Raw genomic sequence first — 27,759 nt, 5'->3', positions numbered from 1 at the left:
CGTCTGATGTGAAGGGATGAGATGGTGCAAGGTGGTCGATTGAGAGAGTTGTGTGTGGGGATGGGACGATACACGATATTATCGTGTATCACGATAATCGTATCGTGGAGATTTAATTTATCGCCATATCGTTCTTTCGTCATGCACTGGGATCAATTCACCTTTTATTTGCCGAGCTGCATATCCGGTACCACTTAAACCCTCTATAATTTGTTAAAATGTACTTATAATTGCGACCGTCAGGGAGCAGTTTACTATGAAAACCTCCACCGGCCGTCCGTCCGTCCGTCCGTCCGTCACACGTCACACCTTTGCCCTGCTCATATCTCCGCATCAGTATGACATCACACCACATGTGTACACAAACCTTTGTGTACGTTGCTGTGGCAACAGTCTGTTGTTGCTGGTCTGTTAGTGTACGTTAGCAACCACCTTAGCAACCATGGTTTTACCCTAGCAACCAACTGTTTACCCTAGCAACCAACTGTTTACCATAGCAACCATGTTTTTTTACCCTAGCAACCAGCTGTTTACCATAGCAACCAGATACGCAGAGCAGGGATCTCCATATATGGGCATAAACAGGTGACATCACACTGATGTCAGATACTCAGAGCAGGGATTTCTCCATAATATATGGGCATAAAAGGGATTCTGTTAGGGATCTCCATATATGGGCATAAAAGGGATTCTGTTAGGGATCTCCATATATGGGCATACAAGGGATTCTGTTAGGGATCTCCATATATGGGCATAAAAGGGATTCTGTTAGGGATCTCCATATATGGGCATAAAAGGGATTCTGTTAGGGATCTCCATATATGGGCATAAAAGGGATTCTGTTAGGGATCTCCATATATGGGCATAAAAGGGATTCTGTTAGGGATCTCCATATATGGGCATAAAAGGGATTCTGTTAGCTGTTAGTGATCTCCATATATGGGCATAAAAGGGATGCTGTTAGGGATCTCCATATATGGGCATAAAAGGGATTATGTTAGGGATCTCCATATATGGGCATGAAAGGGATTCTGTTAGGGATCTCCATATATGGGCATAAAAGGGATTGTATCCCAGATGATGCCCTGTTAGGAGATCCACACTAACAGAATCCATATATGGTCCTACCGACAGCTGCTATAAGCCAACCCTGGCGATAAGGTCTGAGTCGAAGAAATGCTTCTTTCCTGGCAAGAATTGCCCCTTTATACTGTAGGGCTCGTTTGTGTATTGTATGACATCACGCCACATCATCGGCTGAGGACTGTGTGATGTCATCATATCTCCATATATGGAGACATAAGTTGCTCATGCCCAAATATGGGCTGGTGAGGTCAGACTTAGTGTGATGCGTAGGTTATCTCCATATATGGAGATTCAACTTCAATGAGTAACCATGGCAAACTGTCAACTGCCCGTATGTCTTGATAATTGGTAAAACAAACTTTTGGCCTATTTGTGGAGATAAGCGACCAACGGTCGCTTATCTCCCGATTAGGGAGTCTTACTGGTAGATACGTACTTATACAGTCTTTGTATCTCTATCAAATGTCTTTGCCAAAAAATAGCCGATCTACAAGCTCACAACAGCTTGTAGATCTGCTATTTTTTGGCAAATGTTCAGCCCCAGGATAATGGATTTTGATTATCGCGATAATATCGTAAATCGCGATTTCTTTGGTCACAATAATGGTGATATGACATTTTCATATCGTCCCATCCCTGGTCGTGTGTGTGCGTTCGTGCATTTATTTTTGTGCATGTCAACAACAGCTGATCTAGAGCTCACAACAAGATCAGTGTATGTGCTTATGTTCTATATACAGTATACTGTAAGTGATTTGTGTTTTTTCTTTTTTTCTTTTTTAAGTTATGGTTTTTAAATTGATTCTAATGTTGCACCTTTTTGCCAAAATATAAGACTCAAAAGCAGGATTGTTACTGGCTCCAAAACAATCTGCCAATGTTCAGGCTCCAGTGTATAAATGTAATGTCTGTGTGTCTGCACGACACGTCTTGTCGGCTTGTCTGTGTATCTGTCTTGTTGCCTGTTAAACAAGGATGTTTGTTTCTGTAACAGTTGAGTGTTTGCACGTACAGTATCAACTACTACAACTAGCTTTGGCTCATTTCTTCAGCTCTTGATTGTCTGCGCCCAGGCTTGACACCCGAAAGGCCGGACGGTCGAAAGCTGGAGACAGTTTTTGCCACTATGCATCCGTGTGTCATGTGTGCCAGTGTGTCTGTGAACCGAACTTTGCATGCACTCCCAGTAGGCTAAGGAAGGACCCTTTTTGAGCGGTGGTCACAACGCTCCTATACGTGGCCGTGTGTGTGGGTCTGTCTCCGTCCGTCCGTGTAGCCTAAACTTCGGCGCGTAACTAGTGCCGCACCATTTACGCCACTCGCGCAATATATACATCAAAATGTGCGGCTCGGCCGGGAATGGTGTTCTATTACCTTTCGTTCCGATCCGCCTTACCATGCCGACGTAATCGGCAAAAAACTACGCTTAATTGTCCCCATTGACTTATAATGGGACAATGCAAGAAATCACTTTCAAGTATTTTTCTCTCGTAAACCATAGGAGCTACAGTTTCAAACCTCGGAGAGGAGATTCATAATGATTTTAAGAATGAATCGAAAAATAATTACATCACTCGGCCTCATGGTGGCGCTATAACGGCCCACTTTACGTTTTGCCCCGTAACTCTTGAACCGTAGATCGGAAAATTAAAATTCTTTTTTCCCTGGACGGTCAAGACGCATCTCCCCATATAGGCCACGCCCATTTGCGCCAGGATAGATTTTCCGCCATCTTGAATTTTCTCCAAAACACACTTTTTGCTCCTTTTCCTACATATTTTCTTCAAATGTCACAAAAATCGGTACACATGATCTATGAGGTGGGTAAACCACCGCTCAGTTCACACGGGTGTGATTTTTCCCCCACATCTGCCTCATGGTGCCTCACGTTGTTTTGCTACCGTAAATACTGTTTTGTGTTTTGCTACTATTCCTACAGATTTTTTCAAAACACATGCAAATTGGTACACGAAATGAAAAGCCAGTGTGATGTCACAATAAAGTTGTTGTACATATTATCCCCAGCGTCATGTGACCAAGATGGATCCAAGACCAAGGTTTCTCAGATTCCATTGCAGTTGGCTATAACTGGCTTCCACTGGCTGGCGGAGAACTGTGCACCAGGTAGCACACTTTAGTTTCAGTACTAGTGTCATAAGCATTTTTTTTTATCAATAATCATACTCTGTCACCAACATTATACTTATTTGGGTCATGATGACAGATAAGATAAATGTTTCCTGCAACAGAAGGAAACTGTGGGTTGGGTAACAGACATTTTATGTCTTCAACATCCCACTGACACTAATCAAGGGCTAGAATTACTTGAAACTCAACTAAGCATCGCCCTCAGTGTTGCAAACCCTGTCAATTTAAAAAGTACTAGCCCTTACCCGTTCAAAGATATGAGCTCCAAAATGATGTGCAGTGTGTGGGTTATGGGATGTGCACTGTGCACACAGTATATGAGGGATGGAAAGTAACTTTAACTGGTGCTTGCATGATGTAGGAGCATCAATGTAAGAAACCTGTTTCGTTTAATGGCTACAGAGATACTGCCCCCCCCCCCCACCCCCCCCCCCCAGCCCGCCCGCCCACCCGCCTGCACACACACCCGCCTGCCTGCACACACACACACACACACACACACACACACACACACACACACACACACACACACACACACACACACACACACACACAGAGCTGGTTAAACATTTTGCCTCAAGGTAGATGCAGAATAGATGTGCCTCATGCTAGATGCAGAATAGATATAGATACAGCATAAAAATGCTAATATACAGCAAACGATTTGTGAAAGTGAGAAACGGGCTTCACAGTTATGTCAGGTGTGTTCATATGCTAATGGTGATGCGATTTCAGATCAATTGCTCCAGCCACTGAGGAGAAACGCTGTTTCAGACAGACACTCACTCACTCAGACAGACATTCGCAAAATTATAGTATAGATGGCTGCAATGTAGCCAACCTGTCAACAGCATACAATACGTGAGTGAGTGTGTGTAGAATACTGCATATCGAGGGATGCCACGTAACATCCAATTTGAGTGATGGATGGAATCCTCTTGAGCAAATATATAGCTATTCATTAGGGCTATTTTCAGTGGAATAAGACTAAACTGAAAGGTGCGGTCATACAAATAAATGGCGCATCTCATATATTCATCAATCAATTATTTGGACAGGTAGGAACATGCTGTACACAGAATCCTCGATGTTCATTTAACTCGGAAAGTGTAGAAATTGATAAATAAGCACTGAGGATTTTACCATGTACTGATTGTGAATTAATTAAGTCACTCTCAGCCTTCCCTGCAGGATTACAACATATACAGTACTGCTATTATTTATACTATTATACTATTATATATACTAGTATTTGACATTCATTGCAACAAAAGGGAGCAGCACTACTGGACCACGTATGGGCCACCAAAAGCAAAAGCAAAAGTTGACATAGTGATGATGACTCAATATCAATTTAGCAGGGAAAACTACACCCAGATGCTTCAGAACAAGCTAGTGTATCAGTACTGTTAAGATCGTCAGCTTTCAGCCACATGCATTCCAAATTGCCTAAATCTTGCAATGGCATGACTGTCCCATGAATATTTTTTCCTCTTTGCTTTTTGTTGTTCCTTTCATGTAGCTAAGAAATATAACGTTCAAATCGGATATGAAGTAAAATTCTGCCCTCTTCTTCATACTTTGCATCTTACGTGTAGGCCTATTATAGCTTGGTTTTGCTTTGAGACAGGTGGGAGGGAGGCTTCTGTTGGAACTCCTCTGTAGAACAACCAGAGTGACATGCATGGGCAGTCGTACAACATGATTACAAGCGGGCGGGCGTGCGGACACACACACACACACACACACACACACACACACACACACACACACACACACACACACACACACACACACACACACACACACACACACACACACACACACACACACACTCACACGTTTAAACTTACTTTCACTGACTGTCTTCCGCCACTACACAACACCTCTCTCTCCGGTGGTAGTCCAGAGCCAGACCTCCTCCTCCTCATCCAACCCTCCCCCTCCACCACCTCCTTGTTGTCATATGACCGCTGTTATGTGTGTGGAATGGAACACAAAGATACTCTGTTTAGTCCCCTCTGCTCTGCCCTGAGTGTAGAGAGGAAGCTCCTCTTATATGCTTGCAGTCCCCAGAAACACAGACAGTCCCTATGTCTGACTGGCAGCGCATATTACGAGAGAGAGAGAGAGAGAGAGAGAGAGAGAGAGAGAGAGAGAGAGAGAGAGAGAGAGAGAGAGAGAGAGAGAGAGAGAATAAGAAGAGGGAGCAAAGAAAGAGATAGAAGAAAGAAAGAAATAGAGAAGAGTTCTAAAAGTGTTGTAGATTTATTGCCTGATATTCAGACTGCACGGCCAATTCGTTCACCACAACAACGAGTGGGACGAGCGAAGATTAATTTGTGAATAGTGATTCAAAGTAATGGAAACTGGCTATTTACGGAGGACTGGCAGATAACTTAATCCTTACAGACACACCAAATGTGGCGGTCACATTGGAGGCTGACCATAGGAAATGAATTGGATCCGTCGTCTTGACATCCCTCACTGGATTTGGTGGCTGCACCACCATGCCACGCCCTAGATTAGTTCAGCCCAACGCACAGCAATAATTAATTTCTTGTCTTTTTAGGCATAAAAAGACAGACACAAAAACAACAATAGCACTAATTCTCTCTACTCACAGCCTGATACTTTTGCAGTAATATCTGACAACAATTAAAGGCCCAAAGCAAATACAAATGCTTAACCAGCTGAATCAGAGTTAATATTACTAGTAAGATGCCTCAGGGCGACATGCGAGGTCGTGCCATGTCTTGGCCACCTGGCAAGTGATATATCAGACCAGTTACCCATATATGGAGACCCCTGGTACCCATACATATGGAGATCCATGTACTGTATATGGAGATATGCTGTGAGAGTACTCAGTTATTCGTTATGTGCAAGTCCTATGATGTCTATGACATCTGACATCATACATACAGTCCCTTTTATGTCCATACATGGAGATTCCTGTCTGTAGAACCAGCCACACAGCTTTCCTGGCCATATATGGATTCTGTTAGTGTGGTATGTGGCCGATGTGGCCTCCATATATGCGCATTCCCATATGAAGTCCTGTTAGATATGGACTTAATATTGATGACACCAGGGATCTCCATGTATGGGCATAAAAGGGATTCTGTTGGGGTGGTTCCCCTGACATCACAGTGAAGTCAGATTGTGATGTTAGAGCGGAAAACCCATTCTGTTAGAGTGGTTCCCCTGACATCACAGTGACGTCAGAGCATGATGTCAGCGTGGCTAACCAGAGTGTCAGGCGTGACAGAGATACGGACAAGATGTGCCGGTTTTCATAGTTAACTGCGACCTACAGTCGCAATAAAGCAATGTACTGCAGCAATGAAGAAGCCAGGGGATTGGTTTAGAGATAGATGTTTTGAATGATGTTCAAAACATCATGACAGTGACTGGAATAGAGTGAATCAGCAACGAAAATGAATTGAAATGTTGAAGATTTATTGCCTGGCATGTATTCTGACTGAATGGCCTATTCCTTACCATGTGTGAACAATGAGTGGAGAAATAAGTAGTGAATAGCTCTGGAAACAGGCTAGTCTATTTCTGGAAGACTGACAGTTAACTTAATCTTTACAGACACACCAAATCCTGTGGTCGCATTAGATGCTCTCCATAGAAAATTAACTGGATCAGTCGACTTGACATCCGTTTCCAGATGTGGTGTCTGTATCACCATGCCACGCCCTAAATTAGTTCAGACCAACAGACAGTACTAATTTCTTAGTTCTCCGTCACTCCATCCATGCACCAGTGGCTGACACTTTGGCCCCAATTATAGTCAAGAATTAAGACACAAAACAAATACAAATGCTGAACCAGCTGATCAGACAACACCTTGTGTGAATACTGTACCAGTAAGACTCCCTAATCAGGAGATTATCGCCACAAATAGGGCAAAAATGTGTTTTTCCAAAATCTTCCTGATGCATGTTGATGACATGAGTGTAGTCAAATACGATAATTCTGAGCCTCCAGTACGATAATTCAACATTTCCCATCTGGTAACACTGGACTAGAGCAATGTACTGTAGTAATGAAGAAGCCAGTGAGATAGTTTAGAGATTTAGAGGTTTTGAATGGATGTTCAATTGACCCTATTCACCTAGCAGCCATTTTGCACTTGCATCATACTCTGTGGGCTATAATGTTTTTACTATCACTTGGTCTCTGAATATCTTTAAAAGAGTAGTTCACCCCCCCAAAAAAAATGTCCATCAATTACTCACCCCATGGAGACAATTTTTTCGTTTTTGTCGCATTCCTAAGACAATAATTTGATTACCATTTGGGTCTCCATCTGGAATCAATGGGCCTACAAAGAGTCTCCTCAAATTATTGGCATCGGAATGCAAAAAAAAAAAAAGAAAATCTAAAAAAAAAAAAGTCTCCATGGGGTGATTAATCGATAGAAAATGTTTCATTTTGTGGTTGAACTACTCTTTTAAAGGTGATACACCATGAAATTTAACTTTTTCTATTTTAAAACCTTTTTTTGGGGTCCCACTAGCACCTTCTATCCTCACAAAGTCCCATTTCTGACCGTTGTGTCTTTCTCTGGTTTTGAGAAGGCAAAGGTTAAAAGTATCCCACGGGTTCTTAAAACAGGCTGTCCAGATTTGCTGCCGATTGTGACGTCATCATCGGCCGTTTTTTTTTCTTTTTCTTTTTTTTTCAAAAAAAAAATTTTTTTTTCAACAAAAATGAGAGAGGCTCTCTATTCAGGAGTGGTAATTTAGCCTCAAACCTTTTGAAAAACGTTTTTGGGACATAAACAATATAAATACTTTTTAAATGCATGGTGTATCACCTTTAACATTAATGATTAACATACCGTAGACTGCTCAATTTCATGGCAGCTAACATTAGCCCTACTGTACAACAAAGATAGAGATAATGTCGACAACAGTAATGGTGTCTCTTTAAATCGCTCCAGAGTAATACCTTTACTATATGGTACCTAGCTACAGAGGGGATTTACTCCATTCAGAAACATTGCCATTCAGAAGATTGACTTCCATTATTCTAAATGGACACATGACCCGAGAACATGACCTGTACTTGCCCAACGGGCAAGTGCCTCTGAGACCTAAGTGACAACCCCTGCTAACCCTAACCTCAGTGGGGGTATTTCTGAATGGGAATGTTTCTAAGTGGGGGTGTTTCTGAATGGAGGTCTGCCCCCCTCCGGTAGCCTACTTTACTGTTGTACAAATTAATGCAATGTTCAAGTCCAATGTTATTCACCTACAAGGTCAAAGATGCTAGATGCACAGACAAATAAGCAATAGCATTGGCCTCATATGTAGTGCGTGCGGGTGCCTAAAAACAACTTCCAGTTGTTCTCTGCCACTATGTCGGCCCTGCGGGAGTGGACGTAGAGATTAAAGGTTCAAAGAGGTCAAACTCAACATAGGTTTGCTGGGCCGTTGCTCTCCTTGTTTTCATGTCCTCAAACGGCCGTCGACTGACAGACCATTTCACAATAACAAAACGATTAGCTAATGACGCTCTGTTCAAACTCCCATATGAGGCAGTTGTGTGATGTGTAATGACATTTCATACTGAGCTGCCTTGTCAAGAATGTCTAATTCTAGTTCCTTTGGTTAAAACTTTGGTTACCAACCAACTAACTTTGCCTTATTATTTGTGTTGGTTAAAAACCTTGGTTACCAACCAACTAACTTTTAACAAGTATATGATATAGTTAGTATATACTGTACGTATACACACACACACACACACACACACACACACACACACACACACACACACACACACACACACACACACACACACACACACACACAAAATATATATATATATATATCGTCACTGTTGGGCAGAAACCTTGTATCTCCAAGTATCAAATTTGTATGTTTTATTTTTCGTAAAGTAAAGCCCTGCTTCATCATACAAGACTGTCACACAAAAATAGTGAAAATAGCAGATCTACAAGCACACAACGCCTCACGGTGCGAGACGTTGTGTGCTATTTTCACTAGTTTAATATATATGCAGTATATATATGTGTGTGCGTGCGTGCGTGCGTGCGTGCGTGCGTGCGTGCGTGCGTGCGTGCGTGCGTGTGTGAACTTAGAGGGCCCACTCCCACTATGGGGGATGTGATTAGCCTTCATTTGAGTTGGCTGTTCCCTGTCATCCATCATTGAGTTGACTGTCAGTGGCCTCTGGCAGCTTTAGTTAAACCACATTACCCTTAAGGATCATTTATACGTCGTTGAAAATCTGTTATTTATGACGAGTGATACCACCATGCGACTAAGGATAAATGACCCTGCATTCACACCAGCGGCAATAACAAGAGAAAGCAACCGGTTGCATTCATTTAACCTTTTGGAGCCCTTCTGTGTAGCTCTTAAAGCACTCCAGTAGGATTGTTCACTTTCCTCATTGAACACATAAAAAAGTATATTTTAACATTTGTAACATTTAACAATCACTAAATGTCATTAAAAGCAACATTATGCTCTCTGAAATATTTCTGGTAGTGAACGTTCACAGGTTAAATAAATGAAATGAAATGTCATGTTAGATGCAGTTTGTTTGCGGGTAAATGCAACTTTTCAAAGTGAAAGTATTACTTATCTGTCCTTATTTGCCTGGTTGTGCCCTACTGACCCATAAGTGGTAGACAGATCAATTTGTCATGTTACTGCATACACTTTATGTTCTGTAGTCCGTCTAAAGAGTTTTGTACATGTGCATTTATCTTGTGCTCTGGAGTCTAGAGCACAAGATAAATGCACATGTCTATTTGCCACTTGGCTAGTGATCTAGAGTCTAGACCACTTGCCAAGTTTACTTAATGGGATAACAAAATAATTGATCTTGTTTAGCTGATCATAGGAAGGCTTGTCGTATAAGAACTGGAAAACATTACAGCAAATCCTGTTGCTGTAAGAAAGGTGTAAATTTAGGAGCTCACTCAGGGAACTGCTGCAAAACACTTGTCGTGATGTACCATTGTAACCCCCAAGATCTTGCAGGCTTCTTGCATTTCTCATCTAAAAGCTGACTTGGCAGCAACATGAGAGAGGGACATCTTGCCTTGTTATGACATTACTGAGTTTCAAATATCTGCTCTCTCGAGGGTTACTCCCTTTAATCGTTGCTACTTTGACTCCTTAAACTTGACTGTAACCAATATCACATCACATCACAATGGAAATCTAACATCAATCTGCCTTTCTTTCTGTCGCATTGTTTTATTATCTATATCAAGACCTGAATATTCTGTTATTTATCATCTTTGTCACATTTTTGCAATATGAAACACCAAGTAAAATGCATGTACAGAAGATGACATAGATGCGTCTCCTCTGATATTATCAGGAAATCATTCCTTCTGTTACTTAGCAGCATACTCTGTTGCTGGGTATTCCCCTTGTTACTGTGCTAGGTTACAGAAAATAAATATTTGAATATTTCTTAGGCAAACAGTGTTTTGATTTAGTAAATCATACTGTAAGTAATGAAGTTGTCACCACTCTGTTATAGCAAACGTGAATCAGAATGTGTTAGCTCCACTGTCAGACAATGCTTTATTCATATTCTGTTTCCGATTAATCTAGGGGGGGAAAAACTAAAACAAAAAAAACATCATGCACACTGCTAGTTGACTTTGTATGCTGTAGGGAGGGTTCAGGAACAGCATCAATCTAATATGTCTAATCTATTTTGCTATCAGTAGCGCTCAGGAGATTCCAGCAAAGCATTGTGGGATTTATCCACCATTTCTGCTTTGATTTATTGATGTCTAAGGGCCTGAATGTGAGCTAGTTTTATTTTGCTGGGTGTACCACACACACACATAAATCCTGCATTCTCTCTGTGTCAGAATCTTAAACGGCACCTCTGTCTGAGACCCTAATATTTGTACATTTATCTCTATTACTCTTGTGTTTTCAAATCCCCCTTCCTCTCTCTCTCTGCTGCATGAACCTCCGCCCCTCTGCCCCATCTGCCTCCATACTGTTAAACCCCCACAGCCCCTCAACCCCTCCCTGTACCGTCTCTCTCCCTCTCTCCGTCTCTCACTCTATCGCCCTCTCTTTCTCTCTCAAGCATATAATGCACGTACACACACACACAGACACACATACACACACATACACACACTCCACACATGCAACTTCACCCATTTCAAATCCTGTCAAGGAATTATAATAGTAATGATATGAGAAATCGTGGAGAAAAAAAAAATGCCATGCCACAAATTAACCTCATCCTGTTTTGGCTGCTGAGTACTGAACATGCCTCATTTCTTTCTCCCCATTTGACCGTGCAGAATTACACTCACAGCCAATATATCACAATAATATATCAAATGAGCCCTGGGAGAAGATTCTTAATCAATTTTCTTGACATTTTTGCTGTCAAGCAGTAGGCATGCAGTGCACTGCAGGGGCAAATATTAAAATGCCCCTCTGCCAGCGTATGGAGCTACAATTTGTCCGCTCATCCCGGTGCCTGCAGAGCCAGCTCCGCGGGATCTGTGCACCTCCCACTGCACATTCACATTCAATGTCTGGCAAAAGCCAGTCAGCAGTACTGAACACCTGATCCTACGTGATAGTGCTTTTACTCTCTCATCGTCCTCCGTAGGCTTATGGCCTGGTCTGCACACACACACACGCACGCACACACACACGCACGCACGCACGCACGCACACACACACGCACGCACGCACGCACGCAGACACACACACACACACACACACACACACACACACACACACACACACACACACACACACACACACACACACAGACACACACACACACACACACACACACACACACACACACACACTCGATGCATCCTCCTCTTGTCCTGAACTATTCATTATGCACCTACACCCCCATTGCATGCCACGATATGCATTCTATATGAATTAAGCCAAGGATGTACCAAGGAGAAGATGTGTGTTATTATCGGCAGGCAAAGGCAGCAATACTCGTCTGCCTGCCCAGAGCTATAGAAGGGTGGAGGAGGAGGGGGGGTGGAGGAGCTGCCCTGCCTGCCTGCCATCTCTGAACATCACCTTCCCCATCTGAGCACAAAATATATAGGCTTCTTCAGAAGATAATAATAATTAAATTACTACACTTCCACAGAAACTGGCTACCCCACCCCCTGAAAACAAAGGGAGGCCATTCACTCGGTGATTGCAAAACAAGGTGTATGTTTGTGTGTGTGTGTGCGTGTGTATGTATGCGTGCGTGCGTGTGTACGTGTGTGCGTGTGTGTGCTTGTGTGTGTGTGCGTGCGTGAGTGAGTGAGTGTGTGTGTGTGTGTGTGTGTGTGTGTGTGTACGTACTTGGTACTGTAGGTTGAGAGGGAAAATAAAAATGCCAGACTTACCGTATTCACAATCCGGCATCCATTCATGAAGGATACTGCAGACCAAACCCTTGCAGGGAGAGAGAGAGAGAGAGAGAGAGAAAGGCTGTGTGCAATCCACCCTTTTTAGTCCTGCTGCCGTTCCAACATCCTTCTACCTCTCATTGTATCACCCTCACATATACACATATACACGCTCTGTCAATACCCCCCTATCCCTGCCTGCCTTATTATTGTCTGTCTTCTATTTCCTCCCTCTTTTGCTCCAAGGCAGTGGAGAGACACTGCAGCGATGGGGGGAGAAGGGCGTGTGTGTGTGTGTGTGTGTGTGTGTGTGTGTGTGTGTGTGTGCGCGCGCGCCCTTGTGCGTGCGTGCATGCATGCATGCATGCGTGCATGTGTTTGAGTGTGTCAGAGAGTGAGAGGCAGTGAGAGCGAGTGCAGGAGAGAGAGAGATGGAGGGAGGAGTCAGCAGGGGCTAGTGGGGAGAGAGAACAGGGAAACGAAACGGCCAGGATTAAATCATGAGAGAAAACGGAAAGGGGCTCTGATACTGTAGCAGCCACACCAAGACCACGCACAACATATGCATGTTTTCCTGCTATGTAATAACCAAATGTATACCGGTCATAAGGAGAGACTGACGGTATAAGAATGGTGATGTACACAACAAGCCAATCTGTTTCTTGTTGCACTGTATAGCATTGGCTCTGGTTGTCATTTCATTGATGACTGAGGAAAAAGAATAGGGAGAGTGAGGAGGAGGAGGGGACATGAGGGGAAAGGAGCGGGTGGGAGGGGCAGAGAGCAATGACGTCCGGGGACTGGGAGGGGGATTGGATAATGGTGTAATGTGCTGTTTCCGTGCCAACTGTTTCTGTGACAGTGGGGCTACTTATCATCATGATGTCACCGCAGGAAAGATATTACTTCCGGGTGGAATACAACTATTATTTATAATGTGGCACTGAAAATCATAGTCGATATCTTACAAGAATAGCTTGTATGAGTTTAAAACAAAAAAGGTGAAAAGGTCATCATTGAAAATTGTATTTTATTTTTTAAATTTAGAGTAGCCAATTCGTCTTTTCCCCCCTTTTTCTCCCCCAGTTTAGACGTTATGCCAATTGATTCCTCCCCAAACTCATTTCTGTGTTGTGTCAGTGAGGACACAACAGATCCTGCTCTCCGGCTCCCACCGGGAGGACGGAGAGCAGGGGTGCCATGGTTTTATTTTCTAGATAGTCGTGTGCCATGTCAACATAAGTTTTAATGACACCCCATCAACATTCGGACATATTTTGATTATTAGACTAACCCACCGATCTCCCTCCCCAGTCAAAGTTCAGAATTTTAATTAATGTAAAATTATGTGTAGTAATTTGCTGCAAATTAGGTGACTTAATTTGAAACAATATTTGATTTTAAAATAAAAATCCTCTCTCTCACAACCTTGCCAGTGTGCCAGTGATCATCCTCCCCTGTGCCAATGTTGGCACCTGTGCCTAAGGTTGCCTACCCCTGACGTAGAGCCTCTCATGCTGTCCTACTCCTCCCGCCCAACACTACCTGCTGACAGATGCCGCCCCAGCCTGTAGGAACACAGGCAATGACCAATATCACCCTCCCTGCTGTCTTCCCTTATGCAACACTTACAGTATGCCATACGTATATTCGTATATCCGTATATCACTATTTAACGTATATGACCATATCGATTTAATATCATTACTGTAGCTCTGAATGAATGCATAAAATATAGTGTATGCCCATCAGTGTGTTTGCATGACGGCATCAGCATTAATCGAAGTACTAATTTAACAACTCAACTATTCTGCAACATGACAGAAAATAACCAAGCAGATGCACAGCACATCATGTGATCGTGATTTACAACTTAAAACCACTTAAAGAGCTGGAATTATTTTATACTTTAGCCGAGTGCTGCGCTGCGAGCTTGTAGATCTGCTATTTCTTTTAAATCATGAACATTTCTGCAAATCTTTGAATATAAATATTTTTTAAAGCAAACTTTTGTAACTAAAATGTTGCCTCTGGGGGTCCCTGGAACGAAATAATCGAGATGGGGGGGGGGGGGGGGGTTGGGAGCCAAATACATGCTAGGGGTCCTTGACTTGACAATGTTTGAGAACCACGGACGTAGAAAGATGCGTTTTTCAAAAACCTTAGAAGGATTTAGAAGACACCTATAGAACTGTGTCAAAAATATTCAAAGACTTGCACAAAATGTTCACGAAGGGGTGCCCGCTGGCCTACTGGTCCAACCGCATACTACATACATAGGCATGGATGCCTGGTGGCATCGCTGGTTCGATTCCTGATCCGGATGATCTTTGCTGAGTGTCACTCCCCATCTCTCCCCCCATTTCCTGTCAGTCTACTGTCCTATCAATAAAGGCATAAAATCCCCCCACCCCAAAAAAAAAGTTCACGGAATTTTCAAAAATCTACAATCTACAAAGCACAACGCTGTGAGCTTGTATATCTGCTATTTTTTAATAGTTAAAGCATGAAATAATGCTTATAATACGTTCCCGGTCTAAATGGGTTAACCGTTCCCGGTCTAAATGGGTTAACCACTTAAAGGTACCGGTAAACGTGTAACACTATGTAACTTTCCTCTTCTACCCCGCATTTGAACCCGGTTTCCTGCGCACGTGCTGAATTTTTCATAGAGCCTGCCTACTTTCATAGAGCCTGCCTGCTTGTCAGATCCTGTGTCTAGGTGAGACGTGACCTTTGACACAATCTAAATGTCTCAAAATATGTCATAAAATACCACCAGCCCATTTGTTATATTGTATCAACAGATTTGATAAAATGAAAATGTATTCATTAAAAAAAAGTTAGTGCTGCTCTAAACTCTCTTTGTCATATCGTTGTTGTCGGGTGGAAACCTTGTATGTCCAAAAACCCTTCGTTTTGTATTTATCTTTTTAAAAACGATTTAAAATAGTGAAAATAGCCGATCTACAAGCACACAATGCCTCGTATCGTGAGGCATTGTGTGCTTGTAGATCTGCTATTTTCACTAGTTTTGTTACGACAATCCTAAATAGTATGATGAGGGCTTTAATTTACGTAAAAAAGTACACATTTTAAACTTGGAGATACAAGGTTTCTGACGATATGAAGAATTGCAAAAAAATTGCCGATCTACAAGCTCACAATGCGTTGCAATGTGTCGTGTTGTGCGATTGTAGATCATATATTTTCACACTTAAAGAAAGACATTTCTTTTTTTAATTTCTGAAAATGTTGGCCTATATTATGTCATGCCCAAAATAGGCCCACCGGCTTGAAAGTGTTTATTGAGGCACATCAGCACACTGTCAAAAATGTTCAAGGGTGAGTGTGGGTGTCTTTCAGAATCATAAAGATTTTGATGTGTTCAGTGGCTCCATCGCCCCGCATGAATATGTAATGCTGAGAGCTGACGGACCCTCTGAGCATCATGCCCAGTTGGCTGCTTTGAGGAATGGGGGCACGAACATTGTGGCACCATCTCTAGACAGTTCTTGAGCTGTCAAGAAATTCCTGTCTGCCATAATCTGATCTCCTAGATTCATTTTAGATCTGTTTTTACCAGTGATCACCTATTTTTATATTGTAAAAAAAAAAGAAGGCAGACTGTGCAGTGATCTCTGTGATAGATTTCAGAGCTTTGATTGTGTTGTACTGTTTGTAATTTCACCATGTCTGGGCCCTAACGGTGGGATTGAATGACCTGCTTTTCAATGAACCACTCCTGAAAAACTTAGAAGCATTTAGAAGACACTTATGGAATCGTGTCAAAAATATTCAAAGACTTGCACAAAATGTTCACGAAGGGTGCCCGCTGGCCTACTGGTCCAGGTGCATTCCACTTAGGCATTGCCACATAGGCATGGATGCCTGGCGGCGTCGCTGGTTCGATTCCCGATCCGGACGACGTTTGCCGCGCGTCACTACCTATCTCTCCCCCCATTTCCTGTCAGTCTACTGTCCTATCAATAAAGGCATAAAAGCCCCAAAACAACAAAAAAAAGTTCACAGAATTTTCAAAAATAGCAGATCTACAAGCTCGCACCGCGCTGCCAACATAAATACCTACTACCAACACAGAGAGCCAACAATGTTTCTTCAGGAACAGTACTTTCTAGTGTTATACTGTCTCTCCCAACACATCTCTCTTTAAGTTATTTTGGGGGGACTTTTTAATACAATTATGTACTGTGGAGGGAGACAGGAAACATGTAGAGATGGATAGGGCCAGGAAGTGAACCATGGACTCCCTGTCAAGCATTAGAGCCCATTTATAAGCGCCCTAACCAGGTGCAGGGTTGCCCCAACCCAGTGGGGGAAGTGTATTTTGCTTGTCCATAGCAAAATAACAGTTGTAAGGCTGAAATAGCATTTATACATGCATTAGACAGCTATAATTACCACCAGCATCTAAGGTGACTCTCCTCCAAACAGACCAGAAGAGACTCTTTCCAACTCGTTCAGACTGGCGGTGCGGTGTAGAGCTACCTTGCACACGTACAGACATGGCTGTCGTAGACTGAATCAGAATCAGACTTCTGGGGGGGGGGGGGGGGTGTTGTGACCAATGCTAATTGTAAGATCACCAACTTCTGTACTTTAAACAGCGATGTCATCGTCAGCTAGTTCAACAGCACACTGGGAGGGGCTAGACAACTCTGCCCCTCCCGAGCCATCATTCAGGCCTTTTAATCCATGCTGACTGGCAGGTGCCCCCCCCCCCCACACACACACACACACACATTTCCCATCACTTCTCTCTCACACCCTTTCAGCTGTGTCCACAAGCCCATCACCCTATAGATCATTTATGAGCTAGAACTACAACTCATGTTTAAGTCATGCTCCGTCGTAAAAGACGATGTTGTGCGCTGAAAATAGCAGATCTACAAGTTCACAATTTGTCACTGGGTCAGTGTGAGCTGGATGATTGTCTATTCTCGGCACTTAACACCTCCGCGCGATGAAGTGTAAACAGGGGCGAAATTAGATCTTATTCTGCATGGGTTTTCAAATCAAAAGGGCCCTGTACTGCTGTGAGGGGGGCCCATAGATTAGGAGATTAAAGACCCTTAATATATTGGAAATGACAAAATACATATTGTCGTTGTCGGGTGTAAACCTCGTATCTCCAAGTTTCAAATTTGTATGTTCTTTCGCAAAGCAAAGCCCTGCTTCATCAGACAAGGCCGTTGCACAAAAGTAGTGAAAACAGCAGATCTACAAGCACACAACGCCTCGCGGTAGATCGGCTGTTTTCACTAGCTTAAATCATTTTTAAAATGAAAAATGCAAAATGAACGGTTTTGGGCGATATAATAGCATATGAATTTATAATACTGTCACTAGTAGGGGGGCCCTTGGGTTTATTAAACCCATCAACCCTATAGAAATTACGCTTGTGCAGTGTAAATAAGGCTAAGCAGCCAGCATGTTCTTGCCTCTCACTCCCTGACCCAGTGACGAAGAGATATCTGTTTGAATCCCTTACTTTCAGTCCCACATCTTATCGCAGTGTTCACTCACACACACACACACACACACACACACACACACACACACACACACACACACACACACACACACACACACACACACACACACACACACACACACACACACACACACGCACTGCAACCTTGACACTATCTAAGGAACGGAAAGTACCTGTTAGGCCTATTTCCTCTGACTTTGTCTCACTTCCTCTGCCTGTTGCTATAGCTCATATCACAACCTGGTCACTGTTCTAGCCGTCTGTCTTTCAATGTTATATGAGATACATAAAGTGAGGTTCCTGTGGAAATAAGCCGTAGAGCAGGGGTCTTCAACGTTTTCAGGCCAAGGACCCCTTAGTTGAGACAGAGATGAAGCAGGGACCCCCACAACCTGTTCAGAGATTCCATATAGTTTCATTGTTTGACAGCACAATCATCAGTTTATTTTGGATTCATGTCAATTTGTGTTTTCAGATATTTAACCACTTGAACCGTCAATACTTAATTAACTTGACCTTTCACTCTGTACTTAGTCTGCTCTTTTTCCCCTCTACATCAAACCTCTTTGTCGAAAATATTTTCGGGGGGGGGGGGGGGGGGGGGGGGGGGTTCCAGTTAAAATATGATTCTTTTTATATTGTGTGAGTCATGGCCTGAAAAGGTTGAGAACCACTGCATTAATACACAAAGTTGTTTGACAATCAGCAGGGTGTAATTAGTAGACCTTTACTGTCATTAAGAAAGTGCCAATTAGAACAGGACGTCACACTTACAATAACCCAGGGACTGAACCAGGTCAATGCCTCCGCTGAGCCCTCAGAGCTGTCAGTGACAGATCACCTTCAAATGTCAAGTCTATCTGATGTCATGTCTCAAGGGGTGGCCTAGCTGGGGGGTTAGTGAGCCTGCCTGGGGAACCAGAGCTCCTGGTTGTCGCAGGTACGATTCCAGGCCAGGCCAGCTCAGGGTCAAAGTGTCCCTGAGCAAAGACACCCAACCTCTAATTGCTCCCCCCTCCATGCTCCTCTGTGGGCAGCACTCAGCTGGGTGAAGCTGAAACAGAAGTTCCCCCTTGGGATAAGCTAGGTGTGTAATAAAAGAATGTCATACAGGAGATATGGTTTGGTCAGATTTTGATTTTTTTTTTAGTTAAAGAGGTGGTGCCATAGTTTTGTACTTTTTCTGTTTTGTATGTGTCTATGGAGTTGACATTACTCTAATAGACCTCCAGGTGTGGTTAGAATGTGAAGATTTGTCTTCCTTGTGTATTTTTGGTTACTTCCTTAACTCTCCTACTGCCAGATTATTTATTTATTTATTGGGTCTGGTGCCATCAAAAAGCGGCTTACCTTTGCGACGTTATGGGGCTTTTAAGCCGTGACATCATTTTGTAGGCAGAGGAGAATCTGCCCCCAGAGCATTTTCTGTCCCTCGCTATTTTCAACAGATCCGAGACAAAAATAACGACTAAAGTATAATTCTAACACTTTCCTTTCAACAAAAGAGAAGAAAAATGTGTAAATAGTAAAAATAGTAAAAAGATTCACGGAAACTGGGGGCAGAAATGCTCCTCTGCCTACAAAATGATGTCATACTTAACAGCCCCTACAGACATTTATTTATTTGTTTATTTTTTTATTTTGCAATAGTGCACTTTGGTCTGCCAGGCAGCAGAGGGCGGCGTCATGCGAGAATGAATGTGAATTTGCCTGTTATGTGTTGCCGTACATTCAGACCAGTCACTGGCCACAGAGCCTTACAGCCAGAGGAAATCAACAAGGAAGTGAATTGGTCTCCGTTGATGTTAACGCATAATGGATTTTTTACACCATCACCGCGGAAAATGTGTTTACAGTACACGGCGGCGCGACCCCTCATCAGCTTCAACAAGGTAAACGAACGAACGAACGAACGCGAACGAGCGCCGTATTGGCGCGGAGGTCTCTTGAGAATTGGGGCGAACAGGAACGTCCAAAGCAGTATAAGAGTTAATGCTGAAAGACTGGGCCTCAAAAGGCCCAGTTGAAAAACACAGATAAAATGACATCATACAATCAGCCCCTCCCCTTTTACCATTCACCCAACACTGTGGGTGTGGCCAACCTCAGCTGGGTCACCATCCACCAGACAACCAAGCCTACTTAATGAACTGGTGGGTGTGGCCACATAAAAACCCAATTTTAACACTTTCTGTAAAGATTTTTTTTTTTTAATCTTCCTCCTAGTATAATCATAATACATGATAATCATGTTTTGGGGTGAAAAAAATCACGGCACTGCATCTTTAAAACATCTTCTGATTTGTGAAAATCAAAGCCCAGTTGTTTTAATGAAACTTGCTATAATACTCTGTGGTATCAGTCAAACATCTCATAATTATGAACGTAAGTATTGGGTTGTCATATCTATGAAAACTTCCAGAAGATGCAAGTACAGATATGGCACATCCGCACTATCTAGAACAAAGGAACCATATTCACAGAAATGCTGACACGTTGTCAAAGCCATCTTTTTGGTAGTGCACAGTCACATGGGTCTCACACCGGTGCAGTGTCTAGATTTGAAATGCCTGATTTGACACCTTTCTCTATATCCTGCCTGTCTGGGCATTTCTGACGCTCTATTATGACCCTTTCCCTCACTTTTAATGCTTCTCCCTCCCTTTCACCTTTCTGTAAACCTCTCTATCCCTGTTTGATTCTCCTTTTTTCTCCCTCAGACTGTCTCTGTGCCTCTCCCAGCTTCCTGTCTCCCTAATCCTTAATCCTGTGGAAATCGGTCAGGCGGCACGAGGCAGCTTTGATCAGGCTCTCATATCAGGCGTGCTAACAGTGTCAGCACACCCGGATCCCACCGAACCCTGGAGCCCAGGGCTAGAGCTCCAAACAGGAGTTCACCAGTGGTGTAAAGCAGTGGTTCTCAACCTTTTCAGGCCACGACCCCCAAAATAATCATATTTTAACTTGGGACCCACCACCCTGACGAGCACTAAGAATTGAGGCATTACATTTTGTTTAACACGGTTCTATTGTGAAAATAGCAGATCTACATGCTCAACGCGAGGTGTTGTGCTCATGTAGATTGTCTATTTTCACAATTTATGCCTCTAATATTTGACATTTTGGCCAATGTTTATTTGTCATTTTAGACGTGTTAAAAAGTCCTTGAATTGTCACTTTAGAAATGTGCAGATACCCTCTACATTTAAACTTTATGTTAGTCTGTTTACTGTTGAGTGAGAAAAATCATAGGGGTTTTGGGTCTCGCAACATCATATCCCTCACTCAGGTGACCCAGCCGGGGTGATCAAGTCCCGACTTTACGTCCCAGTAGCTACCCACGAATACATGAAAGGTCGACCTAAAACAAAGTCGACCCAAACTCGTTTCCCAACGCGTCTGTGGCCTTAAGCTAGATGCAGAATAGACAGAAACCTAATCTTTGCTTCTGGGGGTCCCTGGAACAAAATATTTTGCGATAGGGGTCCATCCGTGGAACAAAATATTTTGAGATGGGGGTCCGCAGCCAAAAACACATTTTGGGGGTCCTTAACCACTGATAGCCACATTCTAAAAATGTCTTCTAAATCCTCCTTTTCCTGAAAAAAACGTATGTTGCTATCATTGTTTCTCAAACTTTGTCATGTCAAGGACCCCCAGAATGATATGTATTTGGCCACGGACCCCCATCGCAAAATATTTTGTTCCAGGGACCCCCAGAAGCAAAGATTAGATTTTTGTCTATTCTGCATCTAGCTTAAAGCCACAGACCCGTTGGGAAACGAGTTTGGGTCGACTTTGTTTTAGGTCGGCTTTTCCTGTTACCCTACCCACGATCAGTCCCATTAGGGAGAGACAGGGCCACACATTCCGTTGCTCCGGAACTACTCTGCAGAGACTGGGAGGGGCAATCTGGCGCGTGGAAGGACCAGGCTCTGTAGGTTGACTCCTGGCCGTGCTCCTCCTACGTCTCACCAGGTCCAGGACCTGTGCGTAGCACCAGACTCCCAATACCAAACATTTAATTCAGGAGCAGTGGGTTCCTGAGCCGCTAGAGCCCTCCTAAAGGCCTCACGTGGGTTTGTTGGGCGAACTTGGGCCTCTTCCCCACAGAACACACAGGCTGGGGCACTAATCCATATACTGCTCCTGGGTTGGTACTTGATACTTAACATTTGAGTACATCCACCACTGGAGTTCACCCCCTGGATCAACCTGAGGGGAGTTCCATAACTATAGGGAGTCGGACTCCCGGCCTCTTTTTTTTCTCCAAACATGATACAGTTCAAACATGATATGGCATCAGGCCTGGAATTTCGTCATTTTAGGGGCAAGGCCACTTGGCCTTTGACGTTGTCCATTTTTTGACGGCACAAAGGCCAAATGCAAGGGAAGGAAGGTTTAAAGATGGGGACTCAGAATCTTAACAAAAGACATTTATGTCTACATGACAAGAAAGAGACACTGGTGTCTACTGTCCAGTCTAGTGTCTACATATTGACCAGAAAGAGACAGAGGAGAAAGTGGTACAGTCAGCTGGGGCATTAAGGCCACTGGGGCCTCAAGTCATGCCATTGGTTTGAGGGGCACAAGGCCAAACTGAGGGGCAACGACGGCCATGGCCTTCATGAAATTCCTGCCCTGTATGGCATGATACTTACTTGCCTTTTGAATGAATGCCCTATACCAAACACAATTCTCTGTTTGAAAGGAGCTTATTATCTTGATTATTATGAGATTTATGGCTCTATAAATGAGGAATGTGTGTGTATAGTCACATTTATTTCTGTCAGTGGTGTCCCTAACAACAGCCTTGGAGTCTGTGTCACTTCTGTTTTGGTGCAATGTTTCACAGCCAGTGATAATACGTGCCTTTGTGGTAGGCATGTCATCCAATACCTTGAGGGTTAGCTATGTGGCACAAAGATGACATGTACTGTACAGTAAACCTAACCTCCCTTAAAGTTCAGGTTCATGAAGTTCAGGTTCATCCAAACATACAAATCCTTTTACTGAAACAAAGTCTTATTTGTCAAACAGCCTTCTGCTTGATGAACACATTTTGCTCCTAGTAGAAACTTGGTTTGTAAAGCTCAAACTGGGCCCTTTGATTCCAGTTTATCATTTGAGTGGAGAGGTTAATCGTCACACTACAGATGTCTAATTGTGCCTATAGCTAGTTGCCTACACAACACAGAAAAGAGAAGTGGTAAAGTGATTGGTCTCACATGCTATGGTAGTTGCTAGTCTACAGACTTTTTTTTTTCTTCTTTTTTTTTTGTGTATGTTCAGGATCATGTCAAAGAGCATGTCCAACAGAATCCACAGGAATGGTAGCCTGGGATCAAACAAATTTTTGGGTTTCTGTTGCGGTCCTCCGCAGTGGAAAGCCTGGTGACGAGGTTTCAGGGATGGTATACTCAACTCAAGTGGTTCTAAAACGGTTTCCCGGCCTGTGACACACTGGTGTGCTGTGAGACAAGTCCAGGTGTGCCCTTCGGATTTTGTAACAACCACACATTATTATTATTACTGCAATATATACAACTAAAATGTTTTTTAAATTGTTTCAGTACTCATTTACCACTACAGAAGCAAATTCTACCTCAAAAAATATATTTTTCCTATTTTGGACATGTCATTATAGGCAAACATTTCAAATTAAAATGTTGTCCCTCCGAAAATGTTCAGAAATACAGAGAATCTGGTGACCTGGTAGATCTGCTATTTTATACAGTTTTTTTACTTGTGTGGCACGCCTGTTGGCGTGCCACAAATCGTTTGAAACCCACTGGTGTGTGTGTGCGTACCACAGCGCTTGTGCGTGCCACAGCACTCATGCGTGCCACAGCGCTCGTGCGTGCGTGTGTGTGCGTGCGTGCGTGCGTGCGTGCGTGTGTGTGCGTGTGTGTGTGAGAAGGGTTTCCCCCTTTCACCACCACATGACATGCTCTCTCCCCATCTACAACAATACTGTCAGTGTACTCAGGCCTCATATTTAATCAGTTCAGAAATGTAATCAGGTGCTTTGAATCAGCCAGAGAGACGAAGCATTCAGTGTGTATCCCGGCTGTGTACAGAATGTGCAACATCAGATGTGTACTTACTCACCTCTCTCGCTCTCTCACTATGAAAGAGATACACACGAGTATATGAGGTCATAGCTCAACTCTTACAGAGGAAGTGGAAAGGGCAATATGCTTTACGGGGCAATCTTATGTCCCCAGGATCATTATGTTCCCTTCCATCCTTTGACGCCATTCAGGCGAAGCAAACATTTGTAACTCAAACTTTGCTTCTGGGGGGTTCCTGGAACTAAATATTTTGAGATGGGGGGTCCGTGGCCAAATACATATCATTTTGGGGGTCCTTCACATGAAAGGTTTGAGCACCACTGGCATAAAACCTTATATAAATAAATATTCAAAAGACTTAGCCTTCAAAGCACTAATTTTCATGATTTTTCAAAAATAGCAGATCTACAAGCTCACAGCAGTGCGGCACTCTCTGCCACACTGTGAGCTTGTATATCTGCTGTTTGATTGATGTTTCAATAGTTAAAGCACAACATAATGCGTAATAATGCGTTCCCAGTTCGCCCTATGAAGAGCATTCATGGAGGGCCCGCAGTGAATCCTTGTACCCAGGGCCCAGAATTTGGTGCGACACCCCTGATCCTATTATTAGGGTTAGTGTTGTGGTTGGGATTAGGGTTAGGTTAGGGGTAACGTAGAACTGAGGGACGAGCTACAGTACACACTCCTGTAATTTCTACACAAATATACTGGCAGCAGTTCACAAACCCTTGCGAAATGGACCGAAGTAATCTGCTACATTCTTCAACCAAAAATGGTTGAGAGGTGAGTATACTTTGTAAGAATTATAGCCATGTCTACATCACCATATGTGGTAGAGGCAGCTCCGCTATAAAAAAGATTAAAAATAAACCTGACTGTTAATTTAACTATGAGTGTACAAATGGAGCCAAATGTGTGAGAAATGGTGAGTAGAGGCCAGTAGAGTTGTTGAACCACAGCTGTGGTAGGTTACACAGGCATGTACACATAATATGTAGCCTACTGTATAAGCACTCCCCCTATTGACCTAGATAACATCTAAAGCCCGATGTATATACTGTTGTATGACTGTGTATAATTTAAGCATGTAACAGCATTCTCTCCCTCTCTTGCTCAATATATCCCTCTCTTTGTCTCTGTCCTATAATAATCATCGTCCATCAAATGATCATAATATGACAAACAGAATAATGCTAATTTCATCTCACCATTCTGTAACCTTTGATAACCTTTCATAAATGCAATTTTGTTAAAGGGGAGAATTTCACAAGATTCTCCCCTCTATAATATAATAATACAAATAATACAAATATGTCTTCATTAACACTGAATAGAGATTGAAATTATGGTCTTACACAATGGTTTTAAGAAGAATGTATAAGCTCTCTAGTAATAGTAAACAGTAAGACTCCCTAATCGGGAGATAAGCGACCGTCAGGTCGCATACACAAACTTTAGAAGGCAGTCGTAGCCAATCAGGAGGGAATATGGGAAATGGGACAGATCCATGTTGATGACATGACTTTAGAGATACTGTGGACCGCTTTGTGTGATTTTCCAAAAATGTGTTTAGCAAAGATCGGCCTGATGGTGGCGTGGGAAGAGGGCCATGTGAGAAATGAGGGGTGGAGGTTGTGATTTGCCATCCAAGTAGTGTGTGTGCAAAGTTTGGCATTGATAGGGCCAACAGTGGCAGAGATATAGGGCAAAAGTGTGACGTGACGTGACTGACTGACTGACTGACTGACTGACTGACAGACAGACAGACAGACAGACAGTGGCAGCAATGTTCACACTTCAGATATGCTATTTATATCATCAAGTTCACACAGGTCTGCTCTCTGATTTGATCCACATATCTAAGCTGTGTGATGTCAACAGGTTCTCACCCCTAATGCTTCATACAACCGACGCGATGGTAAATACTGTATGCTTCGCACCATAGACGCGGAGGGATTGCCTACTGTTTCAAGGGTTAGACGCATTGGGTGGTCTAAGAAGAAAGAAAAAAAAAGTAGTTCCCGATGCGGGATTCGATACCGCTCTGAAGGCTTCTTGGTTTATATTTGGAGTTAAAACCATTTATATCAACACGTCCTGATGTCCCTCTCCACTCTGTTGATTGTCACAGCTGTGACGGCTGGCCTGTCTGTCATTGGCTGTTCAGTGGTGCTGCAAAGTAACCAAGTACATTTACTCAAGTATATACAAGTACTTGTACCTTCAGTACACTTTTTGAGGTACTTTTACCTACCATTTTTGTTACTTATATTCCACTACAGTTACAGTATTTGACAGCTTCAGTTACCGGTACTTGTTGCTTTGCAGATTTTATAATTAATACAAAACATAGATGAACCACTTAATACTAATTGTAAGAAGCTGATCTACAATGTGCAGTGTCTGTTCAGCTTACTGTGGAGATGTGTGCTTGTACTTTTCTTTGAGAAATGTTTTGTAGTTTTATAGAAATTTAACTTAGAAAAGAAGAAAGTTTTAGGATCCCGATTGGTTGTGATATGTCCCTGACAACCGGCGGCAACCAGTGGAATGGCAGACTGTCCCTTCAGGCTATATAATTTAAGGATTTTACTGTAGGTCATGTGGCCTGATGTTGGTTGTCAGGGAGATCAGTGGACAGGCTTTTCATTTTTACTTCATTACTTCTACTCCGCTACAATTACAGTTACTTTGCAGATTTTTATTATTAATACAAAAATAGATTGTATTATTAATACAAAACATAGATGAAACACTTAATACTTTGGCCAACAATCATAAGAAGCTGATCTACAATTTGTGACGTGTTGTTGTGAGCTTGTAGATGTTTTTTTTTAATCTTGTCAATATTTGGACCATCTGAGTACCTTTACTTTAATACCTAAGTATCCACAAGTTTCCAACGCCCCATAGTGCATTGCGCAGACGCTGTACCGAGCTTCCGGCGCCGCAGCCGAGACACGACGTGAGCTTGTATGCTGTTAAACCGGAAGTGTGGTCCAAACAGGTCCAAATAATCTCCAGTAAACTCCCGCGGAAAGAGGTGGATATTTTGATGTATATACTTTTGTGCCTTATATGGGTGTGTTTGTGTCCTAACCAAGTGCTGCAGTACTGGCTTGGAGGGCGGAGTCAGGTAATCAGCAGAAGGGGAGACACCTGGTAGTGCTTCCCCAAACACTATAAATGCCATGCAGTTCTTCAGCTCAGTCTTACCAGGCCACTGGATTGGCCAAAGTGAAGAGCATCTTTGTTGTTATATTTATGCAACTGGGAAAAAAAATACCCTGGGATCAACTGTTTTTATGACAATTGCACTCCATAAAACTGGCTGGAAGTCATACAATACATGATGACATACCACAGTGTCATATGAGGTTAGGTTAGTTTAGAGTGATAACTATAATTAAGCTAAAACATTGGCAGGGCTGCTGTGGCAATATGGATCATATATTTACTTGTTACTTGTTGCAGATTTTATTATTAATACAAAACATGCGGTAGATGAATCACTTAATACT

The 27,759-nt window shown here is 42.8% G+C and overlaps 1 protein-coding gene across 2 annotated transcripts in view; it reads right to left on the bottom strand.

Annotated features, from left to right (window-relative positions):
- The window catches only part of gnaz (guanine nucleotide binding protein (G protein), alpha z polypeptide), a gene marked incomplete at its 3' end in the record, with an annotated part of 52,846 nt that extends 39,981 nt beyond the window's left edge, over positions 1-12,865 (bottom strand). The window contains exon 1 of one of the 2 annotated variants that reach the window (XM_080742963.1): positions 12,644-12,865. Of the gene's footprint in view, positions 1-5,087; positions 5,156-12,643 lie in introns of those variants that run through there. The other variant, XM_080742964.1, reaches the window with a different exon arrangement.
- Positions 12,866-27,759: the final 14,894 nt, after the last annotated feature.

This window comes from Nannobrachium achirus (assembly GCF_963921795.1).
Source record: "Nannobrachium achirus genome assembly, chromosome: 15".
NCBI lineage: Eukaryota > Metazoa > Chordata > Actinopteri > Myctophiformes > Myctophidae > Nannobrachium > Nannobrachium achirus.
The sequence above is the reverse complement of the archived record's forward strand: the minus strand, read 5'-3'. Positions and strand labels throughout refer to the sequence as shown.